Consider the following 24,233-nt stretch of genomic DNA (forward strand, 5'->3'; position numbering starts at 1 on the left):
CTGCAGATGTTCTACTGCAGTGGACACCTGGCCTAAGGCCTTCGCTACATCACCGCAGTAATGACCCAGGTCTAACTGCAGTGACACTGATCTGCTTGACAGTACAGCAGTGCTGTTGCAGAGCTTAGTGATGGCCCTAGTCGATGCAGAAGAACGGAGCAAGTTCTGACGATGCCTCCTGCGCTCGCTGTGTTGTCCTGCTTGGATGTCACGGTTAAGCTCCTGTAGGCACTGTTTGATGTCACGATTCCCCTCTGCTACAACTGTGGTCAGTTGACGCACAGTGTCTGTCATTGTGCACATGTTTTTTGCCAATTTGGAGGTGTTCAGGTTCATTGTTCCCATATGTCTCTCCTGCCAGCACTGAACACGCAGCATCTGGGACTCTACCCCTCCGTAGACGTGTGTAGGCTGTTCGGATCCCTCAGCAAGTCTGCTCATGGGCCTGCACTGCTGTCTGACTCGGCCACGTGCTGGTGTTGGAGCTGGCGGAGTGACACGTGACTGGCGGGGAACACTTGAGGGTGCTGGACTCTGCTCCGTCTCCTTTACCTGCAGGGAGGGGACATGTGCCCTGCGTCTTGGTGGTGTTGTCGGTAGTGGTGGTGATGGTGTTTATATTGGGGGTGGTGGTGGTGTTGGTGGTGGTGTGGATTGAAGTCCCTGCGGAGTCTCTCCATCGGTGTCTGCCGGTGTTTCGGATATGATGAGGCGTTCGCTATCATCAGAGTCCACCGGAGATGCATCTGTGTGTGAAACAGTGCATTGTTATTTTACTTTTTACTTTATCTGTTTAGCATTTCGCATACTTTGAACATGATAAATGGCATATTTCGAGATACTGTTAGACCTGTGCTGCTGGTCTCATTTCTTGCGCATTGGTGATCACACATCCACACTTGGCTGACATGACTACAACTCCCATGATGCAACACTACTGTGAGGGTATATGTGTTATGCACTTCTTCCTGAACACTGTGATTAGCCTGGGGGGATGGGCATGGGTATACATTACGCAGCGTATCAGTACAGGCATGCATCTTACCTTGTTCTATGGTCGCTGTTCCGGAAGTGTCCATTTGGATGACTCCCAAGACTGCCTCTGACTCAATAGTGCCCTCAACGAGGTCCTCCAGGGCTGTGTTGGCAGGTACTCTGGATGGCCCCCCTCCTGTGCCAGCTGCTTCCTTCACCCTTTCCGCAATGCACTCCTTTGCCCTTTTCCTGAGGTCATACCACCTCTTTTTAAGATCGTCAGTGCGCGACTCCTACCACATTTACCCTCTCCTTGATGCGCAGCCAGATCTTGCGCTTCTCTGCTTCGGGCACCTTGATTGACAGTTTTCTAAAAAGCTTGTTATGCTTGTTGCTCACACCCTCTATCAAATTTTCCAGTTCCTTATCAGAGAACTTTCTCTTCCTCTTTCTGGGCGTGTCTGAGGGTTGGGATGCATTCTTGTCCATCCTGGATAGCTGTGGTGTGGCTGGGTTGTGAGGGTGAAGTCTCTCAGCTCAGCTCCTGTGCTCTGCCTCCTCCTCTGAGTTCCTCAGGGCACTGAATGAAGCATGGCTGGATGACTTCCTGGTTGTGATGTCAACAGCCTGCTTCCAAAGTGACCCATTTTTGCAAATTCGCTAATACCAAAATCGCTAATACCGATTGCGACAATAGCTAATTCAGCAATTGCCATTCTTTATTTTGAGGACTCGCTAGAGTGTTTTCGGTGTTTCTTAGGGATTTTTTATCAAATCGCTATTAAATACCTAATCTGTTGATGCATCCCAGAAAACGAATCCTTATTTGCGATTCCTTATTTATAGTTAATAAGGACTCATTTTACCGAATTTTGATGCATGGGCCACTTAGTCAATAAAAAAAAATTGATATAAGGAAATAAATACATCATACAAAAACAGCAGTGTGATCAATCATTTACAAAAACTGCAGACAAAGACTGTCCATATTGCGCCATAAGAGGTTAAATAACCTACTCAAAACACAATAACCACACTGTACTCGCGCACGATTCCCAATCACCAGAGGCCGCCTCCCCAATCCAGAAGCATAAATCAATTACCACTCATTCAGGGAAATCGGGAACGTTGAATGTAACACTCCATCGATTTTCCACATCTCACCGCTGCTTTAAAAAACAGAGCAAAAACAAAAACCAAGTTTGGGGCTGTTTAGAACCTTATGATAAAACAGGGAATCCCTGAGCTTCTTAAACCCCATGGATTTTAAAAGCTGTTTAATTAATGTATCAAAAAGGAGATGTAAAATGTGCAAGAAAACATAGAGTGCATCATGGTTTCCTCTTCCTGCCCTTCACAAGGGCTGAAGGACACCAAACTACCCATAGTGCCCCAAGTGCCAGAAAAACACTAAAGCCTCCACCCCCTACCTGCCCTAAATCGTAGGAATAAAGATCTTTCCCAACGTGCCATAGCTAGAATTAAATGCAGTGTCGGGCCAGCTGGTGCAGAGATCACGAGCTAATCTTTAATAGAGTTTTTACATAGCTCATTATGCCGTCTCCGTGAAGAAAGGTACTCTAAAAAAGGGACTTTACATTCAACATGTCAGACTTTTTTTAGGGTAGAGGGTACACTAAAAATATCATGCAAGCTCAGTACCTTTAACATATAGTGGCAGTAGGCCAGCCATGGGATTGAGGAGCCCATATCCAGTATAAAGCAGTCGAAGGTGATTTCCCTGTTATGACTTGCCTTGGGGTTAGACCAGAAGCGGACCCAGAGTAAGAGAGGGGCGAGCTTGGCTTTATGGGATATATACTGGAAATTCAACTCAGAATGAATGATAAAATGAGAGCTCTTGGGAGGCAATAGGCGGAGCCGCCTGCAAATAAGATTTTCAGCAGTTTATAGATGTTCAGAAAAGGGATAACTGTCCCTCTGCTAGCAGCCTGAGGCATTAAAGATTGCTCCAGTCAATCTACTAAGCTTTAAACACAAAAAACTGATTTGTGCCAGGAACCTGCAGAATCTAAAACAACCTCTAAATAATTAAAATTTCTCATACTGTTAATTGATTGCCCTTTCACATATAGTTTAGATACACTCTGCTTTTCTGGCCCACATGCCATAATATATGATTTACATAGATTGGTAACCCACACATCAAGTTCTGTTTCAAGTTTATCACAAAATGGTTTGTTTTTGGGGTGCTATCCTGGTGAGTGCACCAAGAAATGTTCCAATATAAAGCTGAAACATGATCCTGTAACAGTCACAGGAAGCACAACCACCAAATCAGATGAAAAAGTATTGTAAACCAAATTTCATCCATTTTAAACTGTTTTCTTTAATTAATCCTCTTTGCCTTGTTTGATATGCGAACAGTAATTTCAATTTTCAAGTGCTTGTATGAGGCCAATTTAGGCCTTTATACAGCATGTCAAAATTATAAATTTGTTAAAACACGTAAATTCTGTAACCCAATGCATTTTGGGCAATACGCCCTTCTTCAGGGGTAACTGTAATATAAAGAAAACAACTCATCAGGAACACTGTTGCCAAATTAGACAAAGATGGCTCACCACTCAACTGAACATTTCCTTTTTTTCTTTTATTCTTTCATTAGATAGAAATTCCTTAAAATCACAGCCCACATTTGACAGCCAAGCTGTGATTTTAAGGAATTTCTATTGAATGAAAGAATAAAAGGAACTTATCTCTCCAGCAAAGAAGCCTAACAACGTGTTTCATTTAGTAAGACATAATTTTATTTCTGTGATCTGGACTTTGGACATCAATATCCATTTATAAAGTGCTTATATGTTCAATTGAGTGCTGAGCCATCTTTGTCTAAATTTGCATGGGGAATGCTTTTCTCCATTCTTTTGGGGGCGTATGAGGTTCATGTCTCAGGCTCCTTGCACCAAGCTTTAACTTTACTGCTATAGCCACAATACGTTAAATGACTGGTGCAGGGTTTTGTTGCCCTGACCTTTTTCTGTACTGTTGCCAATTGTTCACAATAGAGTAACGGTAGTATTGGAGCTTGAGCGATTGCAGGACTATCTCTGGCGACCTTAGTCATAGGCGGACATTATTTATTAATGTAAATGATGAAAAGCAATAGAGCCAGGATACATCCTTGGCCCACTCCTCTAGCTAATTGGGACATGTCAGACATTTCACCTACCTGGCTAAAGCGAACATTCGTAACTAGTTTCTCATGTACATTGTACCAAAAATTCTCAAGGGCTACCTCAACCCCTAAATCCAGCAACATCAATCAGAGTTTAGTTCTGTTGACAGTCAAAAGCTGTTGACTGGTCCATAAAGGACAGATGCAGAGGACAGCGCTTGCCAATGGCATATTTGTCAATAATCAAATTCAAGAACTGTTCCACTGTACCCAGCCCGTGTTGAAACCCATATTGAAAGGGGCACAAGATGTTAGACTGTTTAACCCAGGATTTAAGGTGGTTGAATATCACCTGTCCAATGACCTTCACAGTGCTATCGAAAAGACTAATGGGGCAGTAATATTTTGTTAGCATTCAGTCACCTTTTTCAAAGATTGGGACAAAAATTAGAATGAGTCCAAGAACTTGGCATCTTATTACAAAAACAATTGTTAAAAACATTTGGGATCAGTGGGCCCCACAGATCGATATTACACTTAATGAGGTCTATTGGGACCCCTACAGGTCCATGGGCCTTTCCACTCACGGTTTGACTAATGGTGATGGAGCTCAGATTTCATCCAGATTCAGTAATTGCTTTATTTTTGTGTTTCAGACAGACTGCATTTTAAAATGGCACGCAGATTTTGGTGCAAGAGAAAACACATGGCAAGTGAAAACATCAAATGAGACATGGTCAAAATGCTTTCATTTAAAAACCATGCTCAATTAATTAATCCAAGGTGGTAAAAATGTGGTTGATTTAGATTTAACCTCATTATAGAAGGTACATTTAATGTAAGAATTTTTTTTCTCAACTTTTAAATTAGCACATAATTATGCTGAAAGAACAGGTAATTTTCAGTGTAGAGGAGCACCTGACCAGTTTGCTTTAAGCAGCAGTTCACTAACCTTAAGATAGGGAATGGAATGTTTCCTCCCGTCTTCTCTCCATTAGAGACATTTGTTCCTCTGTTCACGTCTCAAGAGTCCTTGGCTTTGTTACATATTTAGACAATGCATATTCAGTTCATAACACATCTTTCTAACAATGTGCATTAATTTATCAACCATGCACCAACACTACATGTGGGCAAACGCATTTTGCATGAAAAGCTATCTAAAACATTAGAGAATATTGCTATGAGCATGTATTAATTGTTTGCGCTTTGAAAATTTGCACGAGTGCATGTTTATGCTATGTTGTACATTGCACATTTTGCATGTTGTGCACAAATAATAGAAATGCTGCTTTAAATGAGTAGCTTTCGCTAGGTAATAATTAATACAGGGTATTAGAATGGTGAGAGGTGACATATTGGTCTTTACTTCAAAAATGAATATTCTTTTGTGTTTGTTTTGCTTTTGGGCCCACTATAAAATGGCTGCCTAGGAATCCAGCATGGCTGAGAAATGTCAGCAGTGTGCTGAATGGGAGACGCATGCGCAGAACCAGCTACATGAACTGCCAAGTGCCTCAAGAGAATACACATAGGTCAAGGCCACAATGATCTGCACACTCCAGTCACCGTGCCAACGTACCAGTGTTTGTGGGAGAGTGTCATCCCTGTGTGCGATGTGAAAGCGAGACAGAAATTGATTGATACTTTGTCACTAAAGAGGTTGCAAGAGATGTTCTTATTGATACATGCTATGTATATTGTTCTTAGCATTAATCCCCGATTGTCAGAACCAATATGGGTTGGACTTGCAATTAGAACAGGATGCTAATATCCCTATGTCACCTGTGCCAACCAATCACAGTCCGTCATCAAGGCCCATCCCTGACCTCTAAACAAGGCCAGAGAAGCCCCATATGTACAAGATTCATGAACAAGGTCCACAAGGTCATTTTCTGCATGGAATGTGCCCAACTCCTCTTCTCTACTATCAGGTTTGACCTTAAATGGTATTGAGTGGACCATGTCTTGAATGTTGTCACTAACCACCAACATACCATTAAAATCTCTGCATAAGCGGGAGATTGGCCCAACACCTACAAGCTTCAAATAAACGCTTGAAATGTGCGCAAACTGGGTTTAAAAAAATCATTATCAGAAAAAATGAATGAAGTAGACATGAAACACACTTAATACATCCTTAGTTAACAAGGCTAAAAAGGCAGAATTCCCCGCATCCAGGACTGAAACCTTCACCTCCAAGTTCAAGTTAACCCATATGAAAAAGCACCATTAGCTCTACCATGTAAGGGAGTGGTAGCTGGGAAAGAATGCCTGGCAAAACCAGCCCAAGACAGGGTTCCAGATTTCTCTGCAAGGCAACAAAATCATAATTTGCAATAAAAGCCGGGCAGGCCGGATTTGCGATCTCATGGCTCAGGCCGGCAATGTTCCAACTCAAGAGAGTGAAAGAGTGGCCAGTCCTAGCATTCATGCAAGCTTTCCATCGACCCCAACATCCAGAATTGAGGTTCCGTGGTTTTCGGGACCGGACTCCATTTTGTTTGCGTTGCTCGAGACGCCATTTTATGTTGCCCTCACGTAGGCCTTGGAAGTAAACGAACAAACAAAGTTACATGGGCTTCTTTGTCCATGTACATATTAACTTGCCCTTTCTGACTTGTGAGTGAACTGCAGGACGCTGACCTCTTCACCTGAAACTGACCCTTCACGAAGCCAATTTCCCTTGGTTTGATTCTTGTCTGAGATTGCCAATCAATGTTCAGGACCTCGTTAACTTGTAGTTTCTTTGCACATATCTTATCCTAATCAGCATCTGAATTGTTTCTTTCCTTACGACTTTTCATTACATGGGTAGTGCTTTCAATTATGGGTTTGTCCGGCTTGTGGAAATTGAATTTGGGACATTCCTAATAACTAACTTTTGGGTTGGGTTACTGTAAATTGGGTTTTTGTTAATGTGATACTCAGTTAGAAAATGTATCCTATTGGTCAGAATTTTGCGCAGTGGGTGTACATTTATAATGAGAATATTGTGTATAAATACTGATGTCTTGCTTAATGAAAATTGAACAGTTTCTTGAGTTGTACACCGTGTTGTATTGCTGGGATTACTGTTACTAGCTGCAGCTAATAAATGTGATCTCTGACGCCACCAAGAAGTATTCCGTGTCTCTGTTTGCCAAGACAGGACAACCCGAAGACTTTGGGCGTGTCCCTGGCGCCGCTGGGTTCTAAAACCCGGTTCTTCAGTTGGCGCCCAACGGTGGGGCGACTTCAGCGGTACCGGTCCAAGCCACGTGAGGAAATTCTGGAGGAAGGTCGCCACTTCATTGACCCCTGCATGTCGACGTGGACTGAAGGTCTTTTCTGCGAGGCTTCCCGCTTTCCAGCGGCTACGAAGGACTGCTGCCCTGACTGTCGCCCTGTCTTGGACTCTTGATTGATCCTTTGTAGAGCGAGACGATAGGCGGTCTTCTGGTGGCGTGACAGATATTTGTTTACGTATAAATGGGTCGCTCCCACGACTTTGTTTTGGTTCTTGGTTTTGATTTGATTTTTGCAAACATCGAAGCCGAGGGGCTCGTATATTTACGAGTGTATCGATAGTTGATAACCCCTTGAAGTTTGAAGCTAGATTAGTGAGCTATAAGATGCCTGGTCTTAGCAAAATTAGGAAATGGTTTAGTTGTGGTTGCAACAGGGATTCCCGATTGGAGGATTCGTGTCCGATACCTCCGGTTGGAACTCCGACATATGAGCTCTATTCAAAACACGGAGTGGGTCCTATTACTTATAATGAAGTATGGGTCTGCTACACTAGGAAGGATGGTGTTTTACGAAGGCCCCAACATGGTAGTTTTGAATTAAGTATTTTAGGTAATCTGGAAGTTGCGCTATTTAAGAAGAAAGCCCGGCCGGCAATGTTTGACTCTTTCCGCCTTTGGCAAAAGGAAGCCAAACAGCGAGAAATTAAGCAAGCAAAGAGAGATAGGAAAGATAAGAATATGTCAGTACTACAAGCTGCTAGGCAGTTTAAGTCAGATGAGGAAGATCGAGTGTGTGAAGTTTTAGATAGACAGCGTTGCATGGCCATAGATAAATGTTATCCGGCCTTGCCGTCTTCTCCTCCGAAAGTGACTGAAGACCTTGAAAAAGATCCTTTGATGTCTCATTTACTGAAATTACCACCCCCTTATGTGCAGGGTGCTACTGCGCCTTCATTACCCCTGGTTGTTCCACCCTTTGTTGTTCAACCTCCTGCTGTTGTTCAGCCACCCGGTGTTCCACAGATGGTTTTGCCTCCTACTGCGCAACCCACTCTAGGGTCGCAAGCTTTGCTTCCAGCTTTGCCTCAAACTCCTTTGCCTTCTACTTCTGCATCTTCGACTCCTACTGCTCTTGTTCCTACACCTCTTTTGCCTCAAAATACTTATTCTCCTGTTCTTATGTCTGCTTCTTCTCCTACTGCTCGAAAACGAATGACTGAGACTATTGCTAATCTGTTGTCTCCATTGTTTGGGCCACTGAGTATGACCCCTGTTTCAGAACGTAAGCAGAGACGTAGTCAGCTTCCTAGTTCCGAAGAGCGAGTAGTGTTGGATCTGTTGGCTCGTGGATGGATTTTAATTGCTTCTAGGTATAATTTGCCAGCAGTTATGGATGCTTTCTTTCAGTGGGAGCCGCCTAAGCAAAGGTATGTTTTTGATGTGATGTGTGCTTTTCTGCGGCAGGAATGGGAAGATAATGAGTTGGGTCCGATTCCGCAGGAAGTGCTTAATGTTCAGTCAGAGTTTGCTAAAGGGACGATAGTGGAATCTGATGTTACTGATGCTGTAGAGACGATACTTGCCTTCAGAACTAGACTCCCGTCTCAGCCATTGTACGAACCTGATCCTTCTGTTAGGAGGAGAGTGAAGCAGTATCCTATGAGAGAAGTTCCCCCTGTATGGAGAGAGGCAGTTTCTGCTAATGTTAATTTGGGTATTCAGGCTGCAGAAGCTCATTTTCAGCGATTATGGGTACATGTTCCTTGGAAGAGAGCAGAGGTCTTGGCTCTTAAGCAGACCTTACCTGACCCCCATAAGAATCCTGCCGGTTATTACAAGGAGTTGTCTCAGACAGTTGAAGCGTGTATTACGAATTTAGCTGACATAGACATGTTAATGGGTAATGTAGTTCCTCAACCTTTGTGGGCGAAGATTCGTCATGAGAATCATGCGGCAGAGTTAGGAGATACGTGGGCTAATATTGTTGCTGCAGATGGTCGGCAGGTAGGAGGTGCTAAACCGGAGCCTTTAGTTGCAGAATTACCAGGTAGGATTATTAATCTAATGAAAACTATGATGCCTGCTTTACGAGTGAATTGGGACAAGTTAGCAGCATGCAAACAGAAGAAAGGTGAGAGCGTGTCTGATTTCTTCACTAGGTTTGAAGAAACGTTTATCGATCATGGTGGTCAGGACATGAGTACGGAAGGTGGTCAAAGGTTGTTCGTGGACAAATTTGTCTTTAATTTGCTTCCCGAACTTTCTAATAAGTTAAAGGACTCTGAGAGTTCATGGGCTGTTTCTTCGTCGGCCCAGATATTGGCTACTGCACAATATTATGAGAATAGGGATAAAGATGAGAAGGATAAAGCAGAGAAGAAAACTAAAGATTCAAAGACGAAGGTTCTTTTGCAGCAAGCTTATCCGCCTCGTCAGAATCAGCCTCAGTTTCAGCAACCTCCACAGTTCCAGAGATTGTTACAGAAACCTGAGCCTTATGCTCCGCGATTCTTTCCTGGTCCTAATCAGTGTGCTTATTGCAGAGAGGAAGGTCATTTTAAGAATAGTTGCCCGGCTTTGTTACAGCGTGCGAATTGCGTATCTGGTCAGAGAGGTCGTGGTGGTTTCCAGCAAGCTCCTATGGGTAGGGGACGTGGTGTGTTACCCCAGAATGAGCGTTCCTCTTCCCTTTAGAACTCTGCGAATTATTTTGACAGACAGAATGTTCCGAGTGGTCAGTCTGCACAGTACTATGTTGATGATTATTATGTCGAGAGTGAGAGTGCTGGTTATAATGATAGTTAGGACAGCCATGGGCAAAGAGAGGGAGTAGTGCCAGTTCCAGTAGACCAGAGTGGACCTTATGTTGAAGTGATTACATCAGGTGTGACAGAACCTTTTCTTTTGGATACTGGTGCGACAAAGAGTTCTATTATGCACTCTAACCTTCCTGGCGCACCTTTGTCTGGCTTGACCAATGTTTCCGTAGGATTATCAGGCGCCCCAGTTTGTAACCCGATTTCTAATCCTTTGCCCCTTTCTATTGGCCCTTGTGAATTGGAAGCCCCTCTTATTTTGACGACTGGTTGTAATGAGAATCTGTTGGGTTTGGACTTGCTGAAAAGATTGTATGCGACATTACATTGCTCTCCACCGGGAGTACATCTTACCCTAGGTAAGAAAGTGATTTCTCCGATGTATTTGTCTAAAGATTGTCTTCCACTGGAATTGCGTTCGCTTCCTGATACACTTTGGGCTACAGGTCCCAATGATGTTGGTCTTTTGCAGATTCCACCTTATGTTGTCACCCTTAAGTCGAATGCTAGGCTACCTCGTATTCCCCAATATAAAATCTCTAGCGATGGGGAGAGAGCTCTTCTGGCGATTGTTTATGATTTGGTTGAGAAGCGTGTAGCTGAAGAAACGAGAGGTAATGTGTGTAACAGTCCTGTTTTGCCTGTCCTTAAGCGTACTGATGCTTCTCAGCCACCTGTGTACCGGTTTGTGATCGACCTTCGAGAGGTAAACAAGATTGTGGTGCCACAGTTTCCTGTTGTCCCTGATATCACTGCTTTGTTGACTCTGATTCCTGCTTCGGCAGCCTGGTTTTCTGTCATCGACTTGAAGAATGCTTTCTTTAGCATTCCGATTGCTGAGGAGAGTAGGGATATTTTCGGCTTCTCTTTAGGAGGACGAAGCTTCCGGTTTAAGAGAGCTCCCCAAGGTTATTGTGAAAGTCCCTCCATCTATAGTCAGGCGTTGAAAACTCAGCTTGACGGTTTTGTATTGCCTACTGGTGCTTCTCTTATTCAGTACGTTGATGATTTGTTGATTTCTGCTGATGACGAAGAGATTTGTAAAGAGGCTACTCTTTCTTTGTTACGATATTTGTCTGACCTCCATCATAAAGTGTCGCCTTCAAAGTTACAGTATTGCCGACAAGAAGTAACCTACTTAGGTCATCTCTTGTCGAAGGAGGGAAGAAGGTTCACCCCAGAACGAATTCAAAAGATTGCGCAAATGAGTGTGCCATCCACACAGAGAGAAGTGCGCGCTTTCTTAGGTATCACCTCGTATTGTAGACAATGGATAGCTAATTTTTCCCTGTTAGCGAAACCTCTGTTGGCGCTGACTCTTAAAGATACTCCGCGTCCTCTCCCTTGGTCTGATGAGTGTCAGAAAAGTTTTTCTGAATTACGTGATGCATTGTGTTCGGCTCCGGTATTGGGTACTCCGGACTACAGTAAACCTTTCACGTTGTACGTTCACGAGAGAGAAGGTTGTGCATTGTCAGTGTTGACTCAACAGTTCGGAGATAAGCAGCGCCCATGTGCGTATTTTTCAGCTACGTTAGACCCAGTTGCTAAGGCGTTGCCGAGTTGTTTGAGAGCTACAGAGGCAGTGACTGTTTCTATCCGACAGTCTGCTGGTTTGGTATTGGATAATACGTTGATTGTGATGGTCCCACATGCAGTGGATACCTTATTGAACAGGACCAAGACTCAGCACCTTACTAGTGCACGTCTGTCAGGTTATGAGTTGACACTTTTGGCTAGCCATGTTCACATTAAAAGATGTAATGTATTGAATCCAGCTACATTGTTGCCGATTTCTGTAGAGTCAGATGCTCAAGAACAGCATGATTGTTTTCTTCGTACAGAAGAGGAAACGAAAGCTAGAGTTGATCTGAAGGATACTCCTCTTGAGAATGTTGATGGTACCCTATGGGTAGATGGTTCGTGTTTTAAGCTTCTGAATGGTGAAACGACTGCAGCATATGCCGTCACAACTTTACATACAGTTGTTGAGACAGCACGCATAGCACAGAATTCTGCGCAAGCAGCAGAGTTGATTGCATTGACACGAGCGTGTGTGTTGTCAGAGGGAAAGCGAGTGAATGTTTATACTGATAGCCAGTATGCGTTTGGTGTTGCCCATAGTTTTGGACGTTTGTGGAGAAAAAGAGGATTCCTACTTCCCATGGCACAAAAATTCAGCATGGGCAGTTAGTGAATGAACTTTTGGAATCCCTTGCTCTCCCAAAGCAGATTGCAATTGTGAAGTGTAGTGCGCATAAGAAAGTTGTGGACGATGTAGGTCGAGGGAATGCGTTTGCGGATGAAGTTGCGAAGGAAACGGCGAGGGACATGATGAGCCGTATGTATGTGGCAGGTCCTGCAAGATGGGTTGTGGAAAGTGGAATGTGTGAAGACACAATAGAAAGTGTGAAGATGATTCAGGCTGAAGCTACAGAGAAAGAAGTGAGTACGTGGAGAGAGAGTACGGGTATGTTGGATTCGACGGGTTGTTGGGTTGAGTTGTCAGAACACCAGCGATGGTTGTTGCAGATGCGTATGTGCTCCCAGTGGTTACTTTGGCTCATGGAATGGCTCACATTAGTTCGAAGGGGATATGTAAGTTGTTGTCTCCAGTATGGCAGAATGCTGGAATTCCTAAATGTGCTGAGAATGTTGTGAAGCATTGCATGATTTGTCTGAAGTATAATCCTGGCAAGGGAACTCCAACTCCAGCTGGTCATTTTGCTCCTCCAACTTATCCGTTTGAAGTGATACACCTAGATTACATTCACATGGAGAGATGCAATAATCTGAAGTATGTCCTTGTGGTTGTTTGCGCGTTTTCCAGATTTTCCCTAGCACCAGCAACCTGCTTAGAATGTGCTGACTTCAGACCTATGTTCCATTCAGTTCCCTCACCCATGTTAGGTCATTGACTATAATACAATAAAACATTGTTATGTTTGTTGTAATAAATAATGATGTAGACATTTATGAATGCTTCATCAGAATAGTATTGATAGTTTGCCTCCTCATCTCTGAAAACTCTTTGTCTTCGTATTGAAACTCATAACACAACTTCTAGCTTAGGTAAGAAGGATCTCATGAGAACTTTCCTCCATATAACAACATTTGAAATAGTGTTATACTAATGTACTGGTGTGAATGTTTATCATGGGAATCAAATGAAGAGACGTCAGAAGTCGACAACACCATCGGATGAGCAGATACCATTGGCTGGATGAGCCAACACCTAACAGAGTATTGATACAATATTCTAATGAGTTTATAATAAAGAGTATTCCTAGAGATAGTAGGATATTTGCACTTGGAGTTTGACCGAGAGGGAGACTCCAGAACCAGACCCATTATTCCTGCTTCGCGACTCTTCTCCTGGAGAGCTGATCTTTTTGCTTTGTTACCAACAGTTACTGTTAAAGGTGATTTATTCTTTTTGTCTAAGGACTTTACCTTGATCGATGCTACTGCAGAGATAATTTTTATTATTGACGGTTGCTACTGCAGCTGTGGGGAACTCGGCTGAGCTTCCAGAAAGACTTTTTATGGGAAGTTCGTCTTTTATTCTCACTCATGCTCTTTTCCAAAAAGAACTCTTAATTTGGTTCTACCTAAATAGGTCCATTAGCTAGTTTATTTAAACTTTCCTTTATGGAACACTGTGTATTGATTTATGCTGTCACTAATCAATCTTTTATTGATATTTCTGTAAACCGACTAATCTGAATACAGATGACAAACACTAAAACTCATCCTTTAAGATAAATAAGGTGTAGAAACTTCACCAACCTCTCATCATTGATTGAACATTTAAATTCCATTGTCAAAGATATATGCATGATATACATTTTTTTCTAGCTCCATTCATACCATGGTGACAAATATCCATTGACCTTGTCAAGAGGCTTCAGGATTTACCAATGACGAAGTCTGTAAGTTGAGTATTTTAAACATGAAACCATACTTGGCTAATCCTCAGGCTCCAGCAGTAACGTCCTCAGGTATTGTGTTTGGAGGGCATTTTCACTTGGCTACATAGGGTATGGGAAGTGGACTGACCTTGTGGTCACACATTCGTCAAAAGTCCAGGGACATATGGTACCTAGTTGATTCCTCTGTCAGTGGTGGCTGCTCTGGGGCAGCAGTGGTGGGGCAAAGAGAGCGGGGTTAAAAAAAGAAAAAGAAAAGAGAAAAAGAAACTATCACTTACCTGCCTGCCGGCCACTGCCTCTCCACTGTCCTCTTCTGTCAACCGGGCGCACACAGGCTCCCAGTCTCCCCTAGCCAATCACAATGATGCTGTCATGTGCTGGACTGTTCCCATGAGGCACAGGGTCAAGGCTGATTTGCATATGGCCATGTCTAAACTGGGGTGGTGTGGAGTGCAAAAAAACAATGGTCTCTGTACTGGGGTGAATGTATGACATTGTTCTGCATTCTGTCCATCAACTGTTGTTTTGCATTTGTCACCCCGAGTGGGATGGGTATGCTTAGACGTAAGTCCCATGCTCTCCACACCACTGGAGTCAAGCTATCCTGGCTGAAGACGGCTGATAGCCAGAAACCGGTCCTAGGATGCTTCATTCCAGTCCAGGAAAGACATGGCTTGGCAGTTCGGGCTGGACTGTTCCCTTGAGGCACAGGGTCAAGGCTGATTTACATATGGCCATGTCTGAACTGGGGTGGTGTGGAGTGCAAAAAAACAATGCATTTAGGCCCAGATCTTTGTACTGGGGTGAATGTATGACATTGTTCTGCATTCTGTCCATCAACTGTTGTTTTGCATTTGTCACGTGCATGACAGCAGCGTTAGGATTGGTCTGAGTGGTGTGGTTAGGTGCTAAGACAGGTAGTGGGAGCCTGTGATGTTCTCCACCCAGGCTGTGCAATACAGTGAGGTGGAGGACATGTTAAGTGTGCAAGACTGTTTGGCCGCTAAAAAGGATGCCTGCTCGCTAAGTGGTAAAGTCCTTTATTGAGTACGATGAAGACAGGATGAGTGTGAAGCATCCATCTTGACCAACGTACATCACCAGACTCCAACCGCCAGTATTCCCCCGTTCCATTCCCTTGACAACCCTAAGGTTCCACAGAATGTAAGACCCAACAGTCACCAAAGACAGCCTGCCCAACTGCCATGCGGACTTCAATGCACCAACCTTTTCTCCCCCTGCTAGCTATGATGACAGCATAGCCCCGCCTCCAAACTGGCTTCAGCACTGAAAAATAAAATGATAATAACATTGTGTTATTATCATTTTATGTTTCCTTTTTTGCACTGCTGAAAAGCATTGGGGTGACGCTCCTCTGCCTCTTCCTTTGAAATGAGGCTACTGAGATTCTCCTAGTAGCAGAAGGAAGGTGAACTTTTGTGATTGGCAAGCTATGGTCTGCACATTCACTTTGCCCAGCAGAATGGTGCTTTGTTTAACTCCTTTAACTGTTTCTTCTAGGACACCTGCAGCCCCTATAGACCACTGAGGGAAGAGCTAATAAAATTCAAACAGGATGCTGCATCTGGCCTACATGCACTATATTTCCCAGCATTCTTGCTATAATCACACCCTAAACTTTGAACAACATTCTATTGCTGGGTACTTCTCTGAAGTGTTTGGAAGTTAGATTGTACTCTAAAAGGTAGGGACAAAAAAGTGAAATGCAATAACCTGGAGGTTAGACCAGTTAAACTCAAGCAATCAGCTGACAGTAAGAGATGAAGTGTTAGCAATAACACCACCTAAAATTCCTCCTGCAATATGTGTTGAAGCCGTAATAAGCAAGCCAAAAGTGCAATTTCTAAAGAGTCAAGAAGGTTCTTATGATAAGAAGACATATTATTACCTCGATCAATATTGAAATCCCCAAGCAATAACTCTAAGTGCACAAAAAAAGTGCACAATGTTCAGTAATCTGTTCAATGTTCCAGAAAATCTACTCATCCCTGGTGGCCAATAAAAGAAGTTTAACTTTTTAGCAGCAGTGTGGAGGAGTACAATAACAGGCCAGCAATTCAGCAATTTACAGAAGCAGTATCTTCTTATTTCTGTATGGCGCAACACACACACACACACACACACACACACACACACACACACACACACTTTAAAGTTAGGTGCAGGTTTTACACACACAAAATTATAGAAATTCAGCAGTTATACTTATCTCAAGAAATTACAACTCGTGCCCTAAGGTAACTATGACTGGTGCCCTGCACTGCTAAATACTCTACATCATGTCATGACATCTTCTATGACATCATTAATAATATCACTGCAACATTTACAATAAAGTTATTGGTGAGAAAACTGTGCATGACAGGGTCACGAGTTATAGTTACTTTTGGGCACATATAGAAGTGATAAAATTCTGCCTGCCATACATTATAACATTGCTGAAAGTCACTGAGGACTTCCGTGATCTTACAGAGTAAAGTGTTTGAGGCTGAATTCACTTAAGTGATCACAGACCTCTGTGGTGACGTGCAGTACTTTTGTTATTTTATTCCCCATAATATATGGTCACACCATCAACCTCATCATAAAACGCTTAAATCCCTTGTACCTTGCTCTTTCATATGAACAAGATAGTATGGTTTCAGACAAGAAGAATAAAAGCAGAGTCTATAGTGTAAAATTATTCACATCAAAAAGCATTCAAAATTTTGATGAAAACAAAGATACAGTTTAGTCAGTCAGACAAAGAAATCACAATAACATAGTTTCTATATTTCATCAGTGACCTATAGCATGCAAAAAATGAACATGCTGTTATCAATATCTGTGTTCTGCTGATCACTATTCATTAAAAAAAATACTATAGGAACAAAAAACTAGTTCTTGTTTTAGTTATTTAAACTGATGCATTATAACGTTGCAGCTCATCTATAATAAACATGACAGCGTACCAGCTATATCTTTTTTATGACAGGTAACTAAAGACCTCACAACTCAATTGAGGTAATGAAATTAGAAACCAGGTTTTATCCTGGGATTGCATGCTTCTATGTATTGTATTTAAACTAACAGCCAGAGTCTGACTCATGTTTTTCATTCTAGACGTATTAATGATGGAGCACCCTGTGGAGACAATTATAGCTATGGCATTAGGATAACCTGCATTGAATCATTAGTCAGTTAAAAGTGGAGATCAGATTTTAAATGATTGCTACTAATTTCCCTGATTAAATTTCATAAACTTGGATGGAATGAAATGCCACCAAGTATCATTTTATAAGACTGCAGTCTGATGCGCAAATGTTGCTACACATTTCATAGCAGTTGTAGATGTTAAATGACACCGCATCTCTTGTGCAGACTCTTTCTTTTCGGATTGCCTTTTCTATGACACAGCAAGCTAAATGGAATATGGAAATGTGTGTCAGGTAATATGTAATATATTGTGGACACTCGTACTATCTACAAATAACTTGTGACAGGCTACGAATACTCACAGAGTAACAGATGGTAATATACATCTTATTTTTATTACAGCAATAAAAAAACATCACTTCTAAAAGCACTGGGACATCACCCGTCCGATCTGTGAAACAAGTGTAAGAGTGGTATCACTATATCATACATGTCTGCTTGGTACATGACATCATGCCAATGATCAGAAGCCTTTCCACAGTCCATGGGTGCTTGTGTTCTGGTTCAAGGTGGATGTGGCCTGGCAGCTCATACTGGACTGTTCCCATGAGGAGCACGGTCGAGACTGCTTTGCTTATAGCTGGGTTCACACTATAAACTGAGGTGGGATGGTGGGCAAAAAAACTACGGATTGGGATGCGGCCCGAGCAATTGTCAGCGGATGAGATTAATTCAAGCATTCCCTCCATCACCTTGTTGTTTTTGCAGTCAATGCCATAATTTCTCCGGGTATGCCTAGACGTGAGTCCTGGTCTCACTGTGTCACTGAAACCAAGCTATACGTTGCTGAAGAGCCATAACTAGGGGGGTACTAGTCATAGGTTGCTTGTACTCTGGTTGAGGGAGGACCTGGCCTGGCAGTTCGGGCTAGACTGTTTCCAAAAGGAGCAGGCTTAAGAGAGACTGGTTTGCATATGGCTGGGTTCAAACTGAGGTGAGATGGTGGGCAAAACAATTATGATTTGGGATGCGCCCGACTGATTCTATCCATCACCTTATTTTGTTCACATTTGATGCCCTAAGTGCGCTGGATATGCCCAGACGTGGGTACCAGGCTCACTGCGCCACTGGATCCAAGCTATACTTGGCTGAAGAGCTCTAACTAGGGCAGAACCCGTCCTAGGTTGCTTGTTCTCCAGTTCAGGGAGGACCTAGCCTGGCAGTTCAGGCTGGACTGTTCCCATGAGGAGCAGGGTCAAGACTGATTTACACATGGCTGGGCCCAAACTGAGGAGGCATGGGGAGCAAAAAAAAGAGGGATTGGGATGCGGCCCAAGTGATTGTCATTGGCTGAGATTAATTCAATCATTCCACCCATCACCCTGTTATTTTTACATTTAACTCCCTAAGTGCGCTGAGTATGCCTTGACGTGGGTCCTGGGATCACTGTACCACTGGAACCAAGCTATACCTGGCTCAAGAGCCCTAACTAGGGTGAAATCAGTCCTAGGTTTCTTGTTTTCTGGTTCAGGCGGGACCTGGCTGGCAGTTTGAGCTGTACTGTTCCCATGAAAAGTGTGGGTCAAGACTGACTTGCATATGGCTAAGTTTAAACTCAGGTGGCATAGTGGGGAAAAAACAATGGATTGGGATGCGGGTCAGAGTGATTGCCAGTGACTGAGATTCGTTCGAGCATCCCATCCATCACCTTGTTGTTTTTGCATTTCCACAGTTTACATTGTCCACAACAATTTCTGTGCCAAAACATAGCAGATGGCCCCCTAGGCCACCACATGCATCTTGAATATGCAGCCCTACACTGTTATTCTCTATGCTCCATATTTCTGGTAAAACAGGGCATATCCCGAGTGCATGATCCGACATGCACTGTCTGCACAGTGTTAAGTATGGGGGTTGGGATTGGACCTGCATGTTTTGCATGTGTGTGAAATCAGGTGCTAACAATGCACATCACACACACACACATTGGGGTGACCTCAGAACTACCTCTTTTGGCATAAGCTCACTGCTAGTTCGAGAGGCAAGATTCAGCTTGGATGCTATTTCACATGTGGAGCATCTTGGGAGACCGCTGATTCAATACCGGGCAAATCAAGCAGAAGCAGAAGTTCTGAATGCAGGTGTTAGTTTCTTCAGGAATTGCTCCACTGACCTTACTTCTTTTTAGCAGTCTCTCTTAACAGCTCACTCTGGATACAGGTTCTCCTTAGCTTTCTTAGATCTCTGGCTTTCCTGATAAAGTTCCTCTTACGTAGGGGAGCAACCTCCAGTAGGCATGTGTTTCATAGCTCCACACCAGCCAGACTTCTTGGAGCAAGTTCTACTAGCAGGTTAGCTCTTTTTTTAGATTTGTCTGAATGTCCCAGTGTACCCTTCGGCAGGAAACTGGTGCTAAATGTTTTGCCAAAGAGGGGTTGGGACTAAGTTTAGGATAGAGCCCGAGGCAACTCTCTACCTTCCCCAACCAGAGCTAACTGTAGTGGCAGAGGTGTCACTGCTGGTCTGGGATTGCCATCTGGGAGAGGTGGAGACCAGAGAACTCCAGTCTCGGGCAGAATTCAAACTCCACATCAACCTGTTAGGCGATCCGACTTGAATTGAAAGCCTTTCTTGCTTTGATAAGGGAAAATCTAGTGCACATGTTCATGGACAACACCATCCACATGTGCTACTGCAACAAACAGGGAGAGGTGAGGTTGTGGACTCTCTGTCAAGAGAATTTATGTCTCTGGGCATGGCTGGAATGCAGGGCATTTCCCTGGTGGTTCAACACCTGTCTGGCTATCTGAATGCCAGGGCAGACAAGCTCAGCCACCAATGCCTTGTGCATCAAGAATGTTGTCTCCATCCAGAGGTGGTTAAAGGTATCTTTCAAGAGCGGGGAGAACCTTAGTTTGATCTGTTCGCCACCTCCGAGAATGTGCAATGCAAGCAGTTCCGTGCATTGGAGTTTCAAAGGCAGTTCTTGCTCATAAATGCTTTTCATATCAAATTGAGCTCCAGTCACCTGTACACCTTTCCACTGACACCACTCCTGCTCAGAGCTCTTAAAAAGATCATGATCAACTGGGCTCAAGTTATTCTTGTTGCTCCAGATTGGGCACAGAGAGTCTGGTATCCCAAGCAATTGGGAAATTAAAAAGGGAGTGGCCCAACTATCCAAGGGACACATTTTCATAAAGGGGGGCTGATTTGTTAAAAATATGTCTTGTCTCAAAGTATCCAACGTAGGCACAAGCCAGACTTGGGGCGCAGGTTGCGCCCATACTGGTCCCTTTACGTTGCAGGTACAAATCTTCCCTAAACAGGAACAAATTTTCCTTAGGGACCAGATTTGTACATTCAATGATAAACTCGGCACTAGCCCCTTTCGTTACACCAACATCCTCCAGGATGTGTGAGATAACAGTGATAGTATCATCCTGGGGGATGTTGGTGTAAAGAGCCTCAATGTCTAAGGTGACCATAAATTGAGACCCGGCATTAAAACTAAGACCTTCTACTATACTGATCATATGAGTTGAGTCTTTGATATATGATTTTTGTTGTTGAATGACCTGTCTCAAGAAGCTATCTATATATTTACTCAGTGGTTCCAGGGGTGAGCCTATGCAACTGACAATAGGGCGAAGAGGTGGTTTCATCTCACTCTTATGGATCTTCGGTAGACCATATATGGCCAGAATTGTGGCATTATTTTGGGTTAAAAATGTGCATTCGCTGTCAGGAATAAGACTATTCTGCTGTGCAAAAGTGATGAGGTGCAATATTTTCTCCTTCAGGACATTCCAACATCTCATTGGAACTTTGGTGTAATGTTCTGCTACATTTAAAAGATTGAGAACCCTTTGTTCATAATTTTCGGTGTCGAAGATCACCACTCCTCCCCCCTTATCAGCGGGTTTTATGGTTATGGATAGATCATTCTTCAGGGCCATCACTGCCTCTCTCTGCTGCTTATTCATGTTGTTGTTATTATTGGGGGGAGGGTTATCCCAGATATTACGTATTCTAGTCTCAACTGTACGTTCAAAGGTCTCTACATTTTTGCTGACCATGTGTATATTGGGCGTGAAAGTGGATTTAGGTCTTAAACCGGAGACACTCTCTTCAGGTAGATATTCCCTTTTTTGGAAAAAACGATTTAGGCGGATTTTACCGAAAAAGGATTTTAAATCTTTTTCCAAATTAAACTTATTGACATTGGCCGTAGGTGCAAACGTGAACCCTTTCTCTAGAACCTCCTTTTCTGTATCTTTTAAAGGTCTCTTCGAGAGGTTGTTGATAGGAAATTTGTTTAATGCCAGTATCTCTGGTTCCTTGTCTCCAAATACTCCTCCTGTTGAGGATTTCTCATGTATTGACCTCTGCCATAGCCTCTGTTCTGTCTCCGGTTGCCTCTTGGATGCTGGTCTAAAAAATTATTATGGGAATAAGTAGAAGAGGAAGTTGAAGGTCCTGTATTATGATCAGATTTCTGGGGGTATGTTGCGTTTTGCCTCCCTCCATTATCATCCTCACTGCTGGACCCCGAAGTGTCGGAGAAAGTCAAATGTTTACGTCCCCCTCTTGAGTATATAGGTCTATAAAAGGGGGCTCTGTCCCAATTGGAGTCTTTTCTTTGGTTTTGATAGTAATCCTTCCCTAGAAAAGGATAATTTAGTTCAATAGAATATTTGCTCACATCTTTTTGTTATTTTTTCATCTTTTTATTTTGTGAGTAATCCTTATAGCCATCTACTTCTAAATTTAATTTTTCCAACTTCTTTTTGGCCTCCTCTAGGGCTGGGTTGCTATTTAATTCAGCTTCCAGTTTGTCTATCTCCTCTTTTTCCAAAATGATGATCTCTTGTGCAGTTTTGATTATAAGCAGAATCCAATCCCTGCTGCATCTGTTGGAAATAAGGGACCATGTCTCAAGAAACTTTCTATTCTCAATAAAGAGGCCAGGTTCAATTCCGACCTGAAGTCCTACTGGTATTAAACCTGATTTTATGTATTCTATCAGAAATTCTGCATGCATTTCAGTGCGAACTAATTTTTTCTTCAAATTTAAAATCTTACCCCACTTTTCATTGTTACTTGACATTATTGTTACTTTATTTCCCTTCTTGGTATTCATATTTATAATGTTATTAAACTGTTCTTCACTGAATCCATGCAATAAGAAAAGAGACATTCAAATATTGTGGTCTTGATAAAGGTGGTGCGTATCCAGCAAATCACCGAAACGCGTCAACGCTTTTGTCACATTAAATTCAAGGGACTAGCGCTTTGGGAAACTGAGGATCTTCACCCAACAGTGTTTATAGATCATAATGAATTGATATTCCAGGATGTTTTTATATTGATTCACCTATTGTCTCTCTTTTTTGTGTTTTTAACTGTTTTATTCGGGGGATAGTTGAGATGATTTATGGAGTTTATTATGGTTTTATACATGTTTGACAATTGAACTGAATACATTGATATATTTTTCCTAATTTGGGGTTTTCACTTTTTATGTGCTTATATTCACAGCTTATAGAGGGTGTATGATTCTGATATTGCATTGGAGTTGTGGTGAGAATGAATGAATGATTGACATTTAAACCAAGGGAAAATCTTTGATTACATCCCAAGCAATTGAGCATGAGTATCGGTCCTCTGGTCAGGCTGCCTCATCAGATAGATCTTCTGTCACAACAACAGGGGAGAGTTCTGCACCCAAAACTGCACACCTTCCCCCTTTAAGCGTGGATTTTGAGCGGCAACAGTTGAAAGCTTTTGACCAACCTCCCAAAGTCTGTGATGTTATTCGGGCAGCCAGGTGTCCCTCCACAAAGACGGTATAGGCCTGCCGCTGAGAAAAAGTTGCAGCACAGTGTGCATCTCGGAACATCAACCCTATCTCTGCACCCGTTTCTCAAGTTCTAATGTTTATTTTATCCTTGGCCCAGCAGGACCCTTCTCTAGGCACAGTTAAGGGCTATTTACCAGCCATATCTGCATTGTTGTGGATGCAGGATCAACTTTCTTTGTTTAAGTCATCCGTTGTGACTAGATTCCTCAAACGGCTACAACACTTGTTTCTTCTCAGGCCATTTGTCATGCCTAAATGGGACTTAAATCTGGTTTCCATTTCTGATGGGCACTCCCTTCAAGCAGCTGCACAATTGGCCACTCTGGTTGCTAACCATCTAGACTGCTTTCCTTGTGGCAATAACATCAGCCAGAGGGTCACTGTACTGCAGGCACTCTCCATGCACCCTCTTTACACCACGTGTTATTCAGAGAAGCTGGTTCTTCGAACATGTGCCTCCTTCTGTCTAAAGGTTGTGACACCCTTTCACATAGGCCAACACATCACCTTGCCTACCTTCTTTGTTTCACCTCATCCTTCCAAAGAAGAGGAGAGACTCCACCACATGGACCCTAAATAATTGCTGTAGTTCTCCTTTGACTGTACCAAAGAGTTCCGGGTGGACAATCAACTCTTCGTAAGGTATGTTGGAGCTAAGAAAAGAAAGACAATGCAGGAATGGACCATTTTACAATGGATGGTGCTCTGCATAAACGTTTGCTGCACATTGGCCAAGAAGCAACGACAGAGCCAAAAATGCGGCTGCTACATTAGCTTGCAGAGCCCCTGACTGGACATCTGAAAGGCAGTTACGTGGGCATCTCAGCACCCATTCACCAAGTACTATTGCATGAACAGTTAGGTCCGTCATGATAGGCACTTTGCTGGTTCTGTCCTGCAGGATTTTTTGTTCTGAATCTGTTTTGAAGATCCACCTCTGGGGAGACATTGCTTGGGTGTCTATTCTAAGGTAATTAATCTGCAGCTAGATGTCTCTATCATACAGAACAAGTTAATTCCTTTTGGTAATGCCTTATCTGTTAGAGACTCAATCGCAGATCCCTTGCAACCTTCCCATCCTCCCCACTCTTGGAAATAATTACGGTGTCAGAGTTTTCCACT

The sequence above is a fragment of the Lissotriton helveticus genome, chromosome 10 (genome assembly GCF_964261635.1).
Source record: "Lissotriton helveticus chromosome 10, aLisHel1.1, whole genome shotgun sequence".
NCBI lineage: Eukaryota > Metazoa > Chordata > Amphibia > Caudata > Salamandridae > Lissotriton > Lissotriton helveticus.